The sequence below is a fragment of the Pelodiscus sinensis genome, chromosome 26, assembly GCF_049634645.1.
Source record: "Pelodiscus sinensis isolate JC-2024 chromosome 26, ASM4963464v1, whole genome shotgun sequence".
Lineage (NCBI taxonomy): Eukaryota > Metazoa > Chordata > Testudines > Trionychidae > Pelodiscus > Pelodiscus sinensis.
The window spans coordinates 19,176,560-19,189,598 of NC_134736.1; the positions used below are offsets into that span (position 1 = coordinate 19,176,560).

Consider the following 13,039-nt stretch of genomic DNA (forward strand, 5'->3'; position numbering starts at 1 on the left):
CCCCTGCCCTCATGGCAGGACCAAGCAACGTCTAGATCAGGGCTGGCAAAATACAACCTGGAGGCCAGATCCAGCCTCCGGATCACCCTGCTGGAACTGTCAAGCACACAGCTGTGCGGTTTAAAGCGCAGTCCATGCGGCTCTCTGTTCTGCAGGGTGGGGGAAACTTCCTGCAATCTCCCTGACCCCAGCCCAATCCTCAGCTCCTATTGGCTGGAAACTACCAGCCAACAGGAGCTGAACAATTGGTCTGGGGGATGGGAGCAGTGCAAATATCCTTCCCCTCCCAGAGCTGACAGCCAAGTGCAGGGAGTAGCCTGCTCAGGCAGAGCTAAAGCAGGAAGGGAGTCCAGCCTGCCTTGGAGTGCTGGGCTTAGATAAGCGCCTCCCGGCCAGAGTCTGCCTCTGGCACCCCAACTCCCTCCCCCAGGTCACCATCCAAACCCTTTGCACCCTCATGCCCCAGGTCACAACTCCTTCCTGGACTTTGAATCCCCTCCTACAACCCTCCCCCAGCACAGAATCCTCTCCTGCACCCAAACACCCTCCCAGACCCTGCATCTCATTCCCCTGTCCTAAGTCACCACCCTCTGCAGTCTGCACCCCCTTTTCCCAATGTCACAGCTCCCTCCCAGACTTTACACCCTCCTAGTGCCCCTCCTCCAGGCCAGAATCCCCTCTTGCACCCATACCCCCTCCCTGATCTTACACCGCAATCCCGACCCAGGTCACAACCCCATGTTTTGCCCAAAATTCCCCTCAGACCTCACACCATCTCCTGTACCCCAGTCCTTTACTCTGTGCCCAATCTCCATCCTAGACCCCACACCCCTAACACAGAAAAGTGTGGCCCTTAACCACTTTCCAAAATCTTGGAGTGGCCCTCTCCTGACAGAAATTATTGCCCACCCCTTGACTAGATCATCCTGGATAGATGTTTATCCAACCTGCTCTTAAATATCTCCAGTGATGGAGACTCCACAACCTCCCTAGCCAACTTATTCCAGTGTTTAACCACCCTGACAGTTGGGAAGTTTTTCCTAATGTTCAACCTAAACCTCCCTTGCTGCAATTTAAGACCATTGCTTCTGGTCCTATTATCAAAGGCCAAGGAGAACAATTTTTCTCCCTCCTCCTTGTAACACCCTTTTAGATACTTGAAAACTGCTATCACGTCCCTTCTCAGACGTCTCTTTTCTAAACAAGCCCAATTCTTTCAGTCTTCCCTCACAGGTCATGTTTTCTAGACCTTTAATCCTTTGTGTTGCTCTTCTCTGGACCTTCTCCAATTTCTTTCTTGAAATGTGGTGCCCAGAACTGGACACAATACTCCAACTGAGGCCTAGTCAGTTCAGAGTAGAGCGGAAGAATGTCTTCTTGGCTATGTCTACACTGGCGGGTTCTTGCACAAGAACATCTTGTGCAAGAGTTCCTGCGCAAGAACTCTTGCACAAAAACACGTCCACGTGCTTTTGCGCAAGAGCATCCATGGCAGTGTGGACACTCTCTTGTGCAAGAAAGCTCTGATAGCCATTTTAGCCATAGGGCTTTCTTGCGCAAGAAACCCCTGCCATGCGTCCACACTGCCCTCTTGCGCAAGAGAGCGTACACGTGTTAGAAAAAAGCGTAGCTCTTGTGCAAGAAGCTCTCTCTTACCATGCTTTACTGTAAATCTTCTTGCGCAAGAGTGGGCGGGCAGCGTGGACACTCTGCAAAAGAACATCTGTTTTTGCACAAGAACCTGCGCCAGTGTAGACATAGTCTTTGTGTCTTGCTCACGACACTCCTGTTAATGCATCCCCGAATCACGTTTGCCTTTTTTTGCGACAGTGTCACACTGTTGACTCCTGTTTAGCTTGTGGTGCACTATGGCTCCTAGATCCCTTTCTGCAGTACTCCTTCCTAGACAGTCACTTCCCATTCTGTACGTGTGAAACAGATTGTTCCTTCTTAAGTGGAGTACCTTGCATTTGTCCTTATTAAACTTCATCCTATTTACCTTAGACCATTTCTCTAGTTTGTCCAGATCATTTTGAATTATGACCCTATCCTCCAAAGCACTTGCAACCGCTCCCAGCTTGGTTATCATCTGCAAATTTAAAAATCGTACTCTGTATGCCATCATCTAAATCATTGAAGAAGATATTGAACAAAACCGGTCCCAAAACAGATCCCAACGGAACCCCATGTGTTATACCTTTCCAGCATGACGGTGAACTATTAATAACTACTCTCTGAAGGTATGTCTACGCTGCAAAGTTAATTTGAAACAACAGCAGTTATTTTGAATTAACTTCAATAGCGTCTATACATGCAAACCGCTATTTCACATTTAATTTGAAATAGCGGCACCCTTAATTCGAAAACCTCATTCTACGAGTAATGCCAAATTCGAAATAGCTATTTCAAATTAAGTGCTGTGTAGACTCTAATTTATAAGTAAAAGCTCTCTCTTTCGTTTTTGGGGGGTGGTTTGTAGTTCGCCACGGCTATAAACTGTTATTCTAACTAACTATATACAAGCTGAAGTAAAATAACTGGTTATTTTTAACTACTAACTGTTTAACAAAAGAAAAACAAACAGGAACAGATATGTCTATAATATCTATCTAAATTTCTTCCTTTTTCTTCACAAAAGTGACATGGAAAAGAAAAAAGTTGGAGCTCCATCTGTAGCTGAGGGTGGCAAAGAAGGAATTGAGAGAAGTTGGGCTGAGTGCGCTAACTTCAAAGGTGGGAACACCACACACCTCTCATGCATGCATAGCCCAACTGGATACTGCTGTAAAAGTCACCGATCAGTGGCACCAGGACAATCCCAATGCCAACAGTGGCGTATCCCGGGGACATCATTCAAAAAAGAACACTATGTTCAATTGAAATTTAACTAATAGTTAACTGTAGGTGGCAGAATTAAGTTATTTCAACTGGGATAACTGAACTAACATTCCTCTTGTGAAAAGTAACATGGAATCCAGAGCCATCTACAGAGCAACCGATAGCTGGAAGGCACCTGAGGTATTCCGGGGGCCTGGCACAGGGCAGCAATGCCCTCCTACACTCACCACAGAGGGGGCAGTTTGGCATGGCACAGCAGCCTGCTCCACTCCCCTGTGACAGGTGAAGCAGAGCGCCCAAGCCCCTGGATGCTCTGCTCCCAAGAGGTGGAGGGCAGAAGGCTAGTAGTCAGCAGCAGGGCAGACCCCTGTTGCTGCCGTGTGCCAGGCCCCCTACATTACTCAGGGATGGGGGCACAGGCAGAGCAGATGCGGGGCTTGGGGAAGGGGTGGAACAGAGGTCGGGAAGGGGGGTTGCCCTGGGCTCGATGCCTGCCTGGGGCACTGTGGGGTGTTGCCCCAACCCCCATGGACCCCTAGGGATAACCCTAGTGGGATCTTTTGTCAGGACGAGTTGTCAAAGCATCTTGCTCTAATCTGAAAAAAGATACCAACATTTCTTTCTTCTTCTATTATCTTTGCTGGAAAAGGTTAAACAGGTATGACAATTTTACCATATGTCTGAGAGACATGTAAATGTTTATGTTCTGCATATCTAGATATGTGCAAAACAGGGCAAGAGATAGCCTGGGCTTACCTGACAGTCATCAGGACCTTTCCCAATCCAGAGCTCTAGTATTAGAAATGAAAGTTCGCTTTTCTTCTGGTAGATTTTTTCCCCTCAAACTGAATTTAGAATTCAAATGGTTCCTATAGGGGTAAAACTGCCTCTTTGGATTTAGTTCTTGTATGACTTGTATGTCTACCCTACCACCCTAGTTCAAACTAGGGTGGTAATGTAGGCAACCGGAGTTGCAAATGAAGCCCGGGATTTGAATTTCCCGGGCTTCATTTGCATAAAGCCGGGAGCCGCCATTTCTAAATGTCCGCTAGTGTGGACTCCGTGCCGCGCGCCTACACGCGGCACGGACTAGGTAGTTCGGACTAGGCTTCCTATTCCGAACTACCGTTACTCCTCGTGAATAGGAAGCCTAGTCCGAACTACCTAGTCCGTGCCGCGTGTAGCCGCGCGGCACGGAGTCCGCACTAGCGGACATTTAAAAATGGCGGCACCCAGCTTTATGCAAATGAAGCCCGGGAAATTCATATCCCGGGCTTCATTTGCAACTCCGGTTGCCTACATTACCACCCTAGTTCGAACTAGGGTGGTAGTGTAGACATACCCTTAATTGCATGGAGTGAAAAAGATTTGGAGCTAAAATAATGTTACAGAAGAGAACCTTGTTTTCTCCCTCGAATTGAGAATTCCATGGTATACCTGCAAACCAAGTCAGAAGGATGCTAAATCCAAAGTTTTCAAGTGAGAACCACCAGGAGAATTTCAGACTGCATCTGGCCCTCAAACAAATGTTTATTATTCTACACATCTTCCCTGCCCTGCTTTCTCATCTCTGCTACAGCCTCAATGAATAAGCAAGCAAGAGACTTGACATAGCACAACCAGAGTGCTCAGCCACAGAAAAACAGAGAATAGCAGAAAATCATCCATAGTGGCCCCTTATCAGCCAATGTTAAATGGATTGTGAAATGTATTCAGCCTCCTGTACTGCTCTATGGTTGAACTCATACCTTGATGCCAGAAAGGTGTGGACTCAAGATCCCTATCAGAATTTGGATTCACATTGCAATGGAGCATGGGCCAGTGAAAGATTAGCTGTGATGTCAGAGTTTACCTTTAAGTCCCATCTGCCCATATCTGGTGACTGTGAGATGGGAAGAGGAAGTTACTCCCCTTGTGCAGTAATGATGTTTCTTCGAGGTGTATGTTCCCGTGGATGCTCCACTAGAGGTGTCGGGCTCGTCCCGGCGCCACAAGTCGTAGTTGTCGTCAGCTGTGGTCCAGCCGGACCGCGCATGCTGCTTGTGCTGATTGTTAGCGGGCAAATTAGTCGAAACAATAGTAAAGAATAAAATTGTAAAGCATGTAGAAGAACATAATTTGTTGGACAAAAGTCAACATGGTTTCTGTAAAGGGAAATCATGTCTTACTAATCTATTTGAGTTCTTTGAATGGGGTTAACAAGCATGCAGACAAGGGGGATCCAGTAGATATAGTATACTTGGCTTTTCAGAAAGCCTTTGACAAGGTCCCTCACCAAAGGTTCTTATGTAAATTACATGGCCATGGGATAAGAGGGAAGGTCCTTTCTTGGATTGAGAACTGGTTAAAAGACAGGAAACAAAGGGTAGGAATAAATGGTAAATTTTCAGATTGGAGAGGGGTAACTAGTGGTGTACCCCAAGGGTCAGTCCTGGGACCAATCCTTTTCAACTTATTCATAAATGATCTGGAGAAAGGGGTAAGCAGTGAGGTAGTAAACTTTGCGGATGATACCAAACTGTTTAGGATAGTCAAGACAGAAGCAGACTGTGAGGGACTGCAAGAAGATCTCACCAAACTGAGTGATTGGGCAGCAAAATGGCAAATGAAATTGAATGTGGATAAGTATAAAGTAATGCACATCGGGAAAAATAACCCCAACTATACGTACAGTATGATGGGGGCTAATTTGGCTACGACAAATCAGGAAAGGGATCTTGGAGTTATTGTGGACAGTTCTCTGAAAACTTCCACACAGAGTGCAGCGGCGGTCAAAAAGGCAAATAGGTTGCTAGGAATTATTAGGAAAGGGATAGAAAATAAGACCCAGAATATCTTACTGCCCCTGTATAAAACTATGGTACGCCCACATCTTGAATACTGTGTACAGATGTGGTCTCCTCACCTCAAAAAAGATATTTTGGCCTTGGAAAGGGTTCAGAAAAGGGCAACTAAAATGATTAGGGGTTTGGAGCGGGTCCCATATGAGGAGAGGTTGAAGTGACTGGGATTTTTCAGTTTAGAAAAGAGGAGACTGAGGGGGGATATGATAGAGGTCTATAAAATCATGAGTGGCCTGGAGAGGGCCGATAAAGTTATTTATTAGTTCCCTAAATAGAAGAACTAGAGGACACCAAATGAAATTAATGGGTAGCAGGTTTAAAACGAATAAAAGAAAGTTCTTCTTCACACAGCGTGTAGTCAACCTGTGGAACTCCTTGCCAGAGGAGGCTGTGAAAGCTAGGACTATAATAGTTTAAAGAGAAGCTAGATAATTTCATGGAGGTTAGGTCCATAAAAGGCTATTAGCCAGGGGATAAAATGGTGTCCTTGGCCTCTGTCTGTCAGAGGCTGGAGAGGGATGGCAGGAGACAAATCGCTCGATCATTTTCTTCGGTCCACCCTCTCTGGGGCATCTGGTGCTGGCCACTGTTGGTAGACAGGATACTGGGCTAGAAGGACCTTTGGTCTGACCCAGTACGGCCGTTCTTATGTTCTTATGTTAGCTTGCGCTAAGTCCGGCTTCCCGCCAGTTCTTCTGAACCGGATCACTCCTGAAAAACATAAGGAGAAATTCCAAAGAGGGGAGGAAGGCTGGTCGTGGAGCACCCATGGGGACATACACCTCGAAGAAATGTCGTTACTGCACAAGATGAGTAATTTCCTCTTCTTCTTCGGTGGCGTCCCTGTAGGTGCTCCACTTGAGGTGGAGCAGTAGCCTCATCTGCGGAGGGGGGATCGGAGTTAAGATCTGTCTGCTGCGGACAACACCGCAGAGGACTGTGCTGATTCTCGAGCAATTGTGTTGATGGCATAGTGCTTAGCAAAAGTCATGTCCGAAGACCATGTCGCCGTACAGCGAATATCTTGGATTGAGACTCCTTTGAGAAAAGCTAGAGAAGTGGATGTTGCTCTAGTGGAATGAGCCGTAATAGGTGTTGATATGGACTTGTTCCGTAAAGTATAGCAAGCGGTAATACATTTCAAGATTATTTTAGATATCCGCTGCGAAGACAACGGTTGGCCCTTGGATTTTCTGTCAGAGCACAGGAAAAGCCGCTGGGATCATCGAAAAGGGCAAGTCCGATCCAGATAAAAAGTGAGCACCCTCCGGACGTCCAAGATATGTAGATGGGCTTCGTGAGTCATTGCATGTGGTTTGGGGTAAAAAAAAAAAAAAAAAAAAAATCGAGAGTATTATAGGTTCATTGATATGAAATTCCGAATTCACCTTCAGCAGAAATTTTGGGTGCGAGTGTAGTATTATCCTTTGGTTGGTGAACAGGGTGTATGGAGGATCAGCTGAAAGAGCTGCCAACTCTCAACTTGTCTGGCCGACATTATGGCTAGAAGAAATATCACCTTCATGGTGAGAGTCTGAATGTCACATGTGGCTAGAGACTCAAATGGTGGATATGTGAGAGTGTCCAAAACAAACTCAAGATCCCACAGAGTAGGTGGTTTCCTGTGTGGAGGGTGTAAGTTCATTAATCCCTTCAGGAAACGTTTAGTCATCGGATGAGACATAATTGAAAAGCCTTCAATTGATTGTCTGAATGCAGAAGTTGCCGAAAAGTGGACTTTAATAGATGAAAGACCCCATTTAGAGTAGTGCAGATGGAGAGCATAGTCCAGAATGCAGTGAATTGGAGTGGACATCGCATTGAACCCGTTGGCTACACACCAGGAATGGAACCGATGCCACTTATGAAGGTAAGTATTTCGTGTGGAGCCACGTCTGCTATGAAGTAATATATGTTTCACCTCTTGTGAACAAAGTGGTTCTGTGCTTTGGAACCAGCTAGGAGCCACACCATGAGGTGCATTCAGTCGATCTGCGGTTGTGGCATGAACATCCCTGGCTGCATGAGCAGATCTGGTCATCTGGGTAACGGATATGGTGGTCGGCGAGACATTTGCAGTAGAAGAGGGAGCCACGTCTGTCTGGGCCAGAAGGGGGCTATTAGTATCACTGTGGCCCTGTCGTTGATTATTTTCTCCAGCACTCTTGGGAGAAATGGAATAGGACTCATAGACTTTAAGGTCAGAAGGGTCCATTATGATCATCTAGTCTGACCCCTTGCACAATGCAGGCCACAGAATCTCACCCACTCCCTCCTAGAATAATCTTCTCACCTGTATCTGATATTGAAGCCTTCAAATAGTTTGAAGACCCCAAGATACAGAGAATCCTCCAGCTGTGACCTGTACCCCATGCTACAGAGGACGGCAAAAAAACTTCCAGGGCCTCTGCCAATCTACCCTGGAGGAAAATTCCTTCCCGACCCCAAATATGGTGATTAGCTAAACCCTGAGCATGTGGGCAAGACTCACCAGCCAGACACCCAGAAAGTTCTCTATAGTAACTTCTATCATCCCTCCATTAACCTATTTACCACTGATAATTAATGGTCAATTAGTTACCAAGATCATGTTATCTCATCAAACCATCCCCTTCATAAACCCATCTAGTTTAATCTTGAAGTCTGCTAGATCTTTTGCCCCCACTACTGCCCTTGGAAGGCCGTTCCAGAACCTCACTTCGCTAATGATTAGAAACCTTTGTCTAATCTCAAGTCTAAACTTCCTACTAGCCAGCTTATATCCATTTGTTCTTGTGTCCACATTGGTATTAAGCTTAAATAATTCCTCTCCCTTCCTGGTATTAATTCCTCTAATATATTTAAAGACTGCAATCATGTCCCCCCTCAGCCTTCTTTTGGTTAAGGTAAACAAGCCAAGCTTCTTGAGTCTCCTTTCATAAGACAGGTTTTCCATTCCTCGGATCATCCTAGTGGCCTTTCTTTGTACCTGTTCCAGTTTGAATTCATCCTTCTTAAACATGGGAGACCAGAACTGCACACAGTATTCCAAATGGGGTCTCACCAATGCCTTGTATAATGGCACTAACACCTCCTTATCCCTACTGGAAATACCTCGCCTAATACATCCCAAGATCGTATTAGCCTTTTTCACGGCCATGTCACAATGGCGGCTCATAGTCATCCTATAATCAAGCAGGACTCCGAGGTCCTTCTCCTCCTCCATTACTTCCAACTGATGCGTCCCCAGCTTATAACTAAAATTCTTGTTATTAATCCCTAAATGCATAACCTTACACTTCTCACTATTAAATTTCATCCTTTTGCTATCACTCCAATTTACAAGGTCATCCAGATCTTCCTGTATGATATCCCGATCCTTTTCTGAATTGGCGATACCTCCCAACTTTGTGTCATCCGCAAATTTTATCAGGACACTTCCACTTTTGGTGCCAAGGTCAGCAAAGGAGGGAAAGCACAGAGAAGATGGTGGTGAGTCCAGCTGATCAGGAACACATTCCCCAGAGATTTGGGGCACAGACTTGCTCTGGAACAGTATCTGGGACAAACAAGTCTATACTGGGGTGCCCCCAGCGTTGGAATATGGAAAGGACCACTTCGTGATTGAGTTCTCACGTGATTGAGTTCTCACTCGTGTTGAGGAAACAGGTGTCTGCTCAAGGCATCTGCAATGGAATTGTCTTTGCAAGGTAGGTATGTTGCTATGAGAGTGATCTTGTGATTGATACACCAATTCCATAGCTTTGTGGCTTCTGCATACAGGGACCTTTATTGGGCCCCTCCTTGTCGGTTGATGTAGTACACCATGGTGGTGTTGTCGGAGAAGACCTGAACCATCTGACCACAGATCTTGGGAAGGAATATCTTGTATGCATTGAACACCGCTCTGAGTTCCAGAAGACTGATGTGCTGTAGGGCTTCCTAAGCATTCTATTGGCCTTGAGCTAATTCGCCCTCACAGTGGGCTCCTCATCCTAGGAGAGAGGCGTCCAAAGTAACTTGGACAGTGGGATGTGGACGGTGGAAAGGAACCCCGGAAAGCATGTTGGTCAGAGAATTCCATCACAGGAGGAATTCCTTCCCAAGATCTGTGGTCAGATGTATCACTGTCAAAGGGAATGTTACTAGTCTGTGTATGTTGCAATCGTCCGGACATATATGGGCGGCAGCCAATGCTGCAGACACCTGAGGCATAGTCTGGCATGTTGCACTACATGTGTCGTCACCGCCACGTGTCCCAAGAGTTGGAGAAAAGTAAGTACTGACACTCTTGGGCTGATGGACAGTGTCTGTGTGAGGTATTGAATTTTGTGAAACTTTCTGTAGGAAGATAGGCTTTGGCCCTCATAGAATCTAATCGTGCCCCAATGAACATGAAGGATTTTTGTGGTATGAGCGAAGACTTTGAAACGTTCAATACAAGGCCCACATCTGCGAATAAGTCTTGTGTGACCTGAGTAGCAGACAGTGCATTTTTGAACAAATGAACCTTGATCAGGCAATTGTCCAGATATGGGAAGATCATGATGCCTTGACAACAAAGGTACGCTGCCACCACCACAAGTGTCTTTGAAAACACTCTGGGTGCAGAGGAGAGAGCAAACGGGAGGACTTTGTACTGAAAGTGCTGCGTGCCCACAACAAACCTCAGAAAACGTCTGTGTGCTGGGTGTATCGTCACTTGGAAATACGCATCTTATAGATTGAGGAACGTGAACCAATTGCCATTGCTCAGGGCTGGAAATATAGAAGTTAGAGTCACCATCCTGAATTTCTGCTTCCTGAAGTACCGACTGAGATTGCACAGGTCCAGGATCGGTCTTCATCCTCCCGATTTTTTCTTGGTGAGAAAATAGCGAGAGTAGAATCCCTTGCCCCAAAATTGATTGGGTACTGCCTCCACCGCCCCAATCTCTAGGAGACGGAGAACCTCCTGCATTAGGAGAGTCAAGTGAGAAGGGACAGGATTGGAGGAGTGGTGGGGGGGATGGGAAAGAAAATGGATGGAGTATCCTGATGTTACTATCTCCCGGACCCAACGGTCTGTGGTGATGGTAAACCATCTGTGCTGGTACGGTCTCAGGAATAACTTCTGTGTTTCCGGGTCGTACATTAAAGGAATGGTCCTCAGTCCCTCGATCGTACCATCAAACTTGCTGTCAGATGTTCTGGGAATTTGGGTTTCGTCCAGTTTCCAGTCTTCGCTTTTGTTGACGTGGTCTGGGGCATTGTTGTTGTTGTGGATGGTCTTGTTATCTGAACCTTGGTGCCCCATACAAGAAGGGTCTCTGTCTGAAGTAGGGAGTATATCGTTTGCGACAAGATGGAGGTGTATACATCCCTAAGGTTTTCAGGGTAGTTCTAGAGTCCTTGCCCGAATGCAGAACTTGGTCCGTTTTCTCTGCGAATAGACTCTGCCTGTCAAAAGGCAGGTCTTCTACCTTAGATTGTAAATCTTTAGGTATGGAGGACATTTGTAGCCATGAAGAGTGTCTCATAACCACAGATGTCACCGTGGCCCGTGCCACTGCATCAGCAATATCAAGGGAAATTTGTAAGGCTGTTGTTGAGGCCATATAGCCTTCCTGGATAACTGATTTTAAGAGCTGCCATTTCTCGTCAGGCAAGTTCTTTAAAACTGCTACCATCTTCGAATAATTATCGAAGGTATGGTTAGACAGATGAGCCATATAGCTCACCATTCTCAGAATAAACTTTCCATCCAAAAATATTGAGAAGTTACTCACCTCGTGTAGTAATGAGGGTTCCTCGAGATGGGTCTCCTTGGGTGCTCCACTCATGGTGTCGGGCTCGTCCCGCACCGCAGCTCGAATGCTTTGTATAGCTGTTTCCAGCTGGGTGCGCGTGCGCAGGGTGCAGCTTGCGCCGTTCGCGCTCTTTGATCGTCGCGCGCACCCAGCTTCTCTGTCAGTTCCTCTCACCGTTCCGTATCTGTAAGGGGTACAAAGAACAAGAATACTACTCCGGAACAGGGAGGAATGGTGGGGCGTGGAGCACCAACGGGGACCCATCTCGAGGAACCCTAGTTACGGCACGAGGTGAGTAACTTCTTGTTCCTCTTCGAGTGGTCCCCGTGGGTGCTCCACTCATGGTGACTTCGTAGCAGTGCTCCCAGTGCATTCCCAGAGTTCCGGTTTATCAATGACTGAAAGCACTGCTGAAGACTCAGGTATCCATCTGTGCACTATTGCGTAGTGGTTCATAAAAGTCAGATTGGAAGACCAGGTGGCTGCTCTGCAGATTTCCGGCAGAGAAACTCCTCTGGAAAAAGCAGTGGAAGTTGTCACCACCCTCGTCGAATGTGCTTTAGGTACAGTCTGTAGTGGCTTGTTGCGCATTGTATGGCACATGGTGATACAGGAGACTATGATATTAGAGAGGCATTGGGAGGACAATGCATTGTCCTTGGAATGATCTGCTATAGACACTATTAATCGATCAGTCTTACGCCAGGCCTGTGTTCTGTCTATATAGAACGCCAATGCTCGACGTACATCTAGGGTATGAAGTAAGGAGTCCCGATTTGAAGTATGGGGCTGTAGCCAGACACAAAATCCCATCTTGTTTTTATCAGTAATTGACACGCCTGCACTGTCTCGGGAGAAGAATCTTGCCCATCACATACCAGAGGTGCCCATTGTCTGCATCTTCCCAGGTGTGAATTATGCTTTGCACCCTTCGTGGGAAACTTGGCATTCAAAGCCATTTTTCCTGATTGGCCACTTGAGACCAGGAAGAAGCCCATGTGACCCAAGGGGTATAAAGAGGGTTGAGTTGCCCACCCAATTTGAGCTCCAATCACCTACACCTGCTGGCAGGTATTGATTGTCTCCCGAGGTCCGTGGGACGCCCAACCTCGCCCTACTTCTTCCCGAGGGATTGAGAGAAAGACGCTGGCCACGCCAAGTCTGGAACGCAGGGGTGAGAATTGTACCTGCAATGTATTTTCTTTATGTGTACACTCTAATTGTCTCTCTGTTGTAAGTTAGTTACTTTATTATAGTTTTCTTAAAGTCAAACTGCTTCATTTCTATTGTAAATCACCTTTGGTAAGGTGATTTTGCTATAAACTTTGGGAACAAGTGGGGTGCCCTCATTCACTTATAAAATATATATATCTATATACACTGAACCAAGTTTCTTTATTTCTTTTCTCTTTCTTTCTCCTATAAATAAGCCAGTGCGTGTCAAGCTTCTGACTTGAACCCGTGCTGCTGTACCCGAACCGAACACAAACAAAAGAACTTCAGCCGGTCATAAAGGGACAGATATAGGGAGAGCTTGGGCGTTTGGATTTGTGTCACACCCAGGTGGCAAAATTCAGTTGGGGCGCTTCT

At 46.4% G+C, this 13,039-nt stretch overlaps 1 protein-coding gene across 1 annotated transcript in view; it reads right to left on the reverse strand.

Annotated features, from left to right (window-relative positions):
* The window catches only part of LOC102450389 (EI24 autophagy associated transmembrane protein), an 84,668-nt gene that overhangs the window by 3,504 nt on the left and 68,125 nt on the right, over positions 1-13,039 (reverse strand). The window lies entirely within an intron of this gene.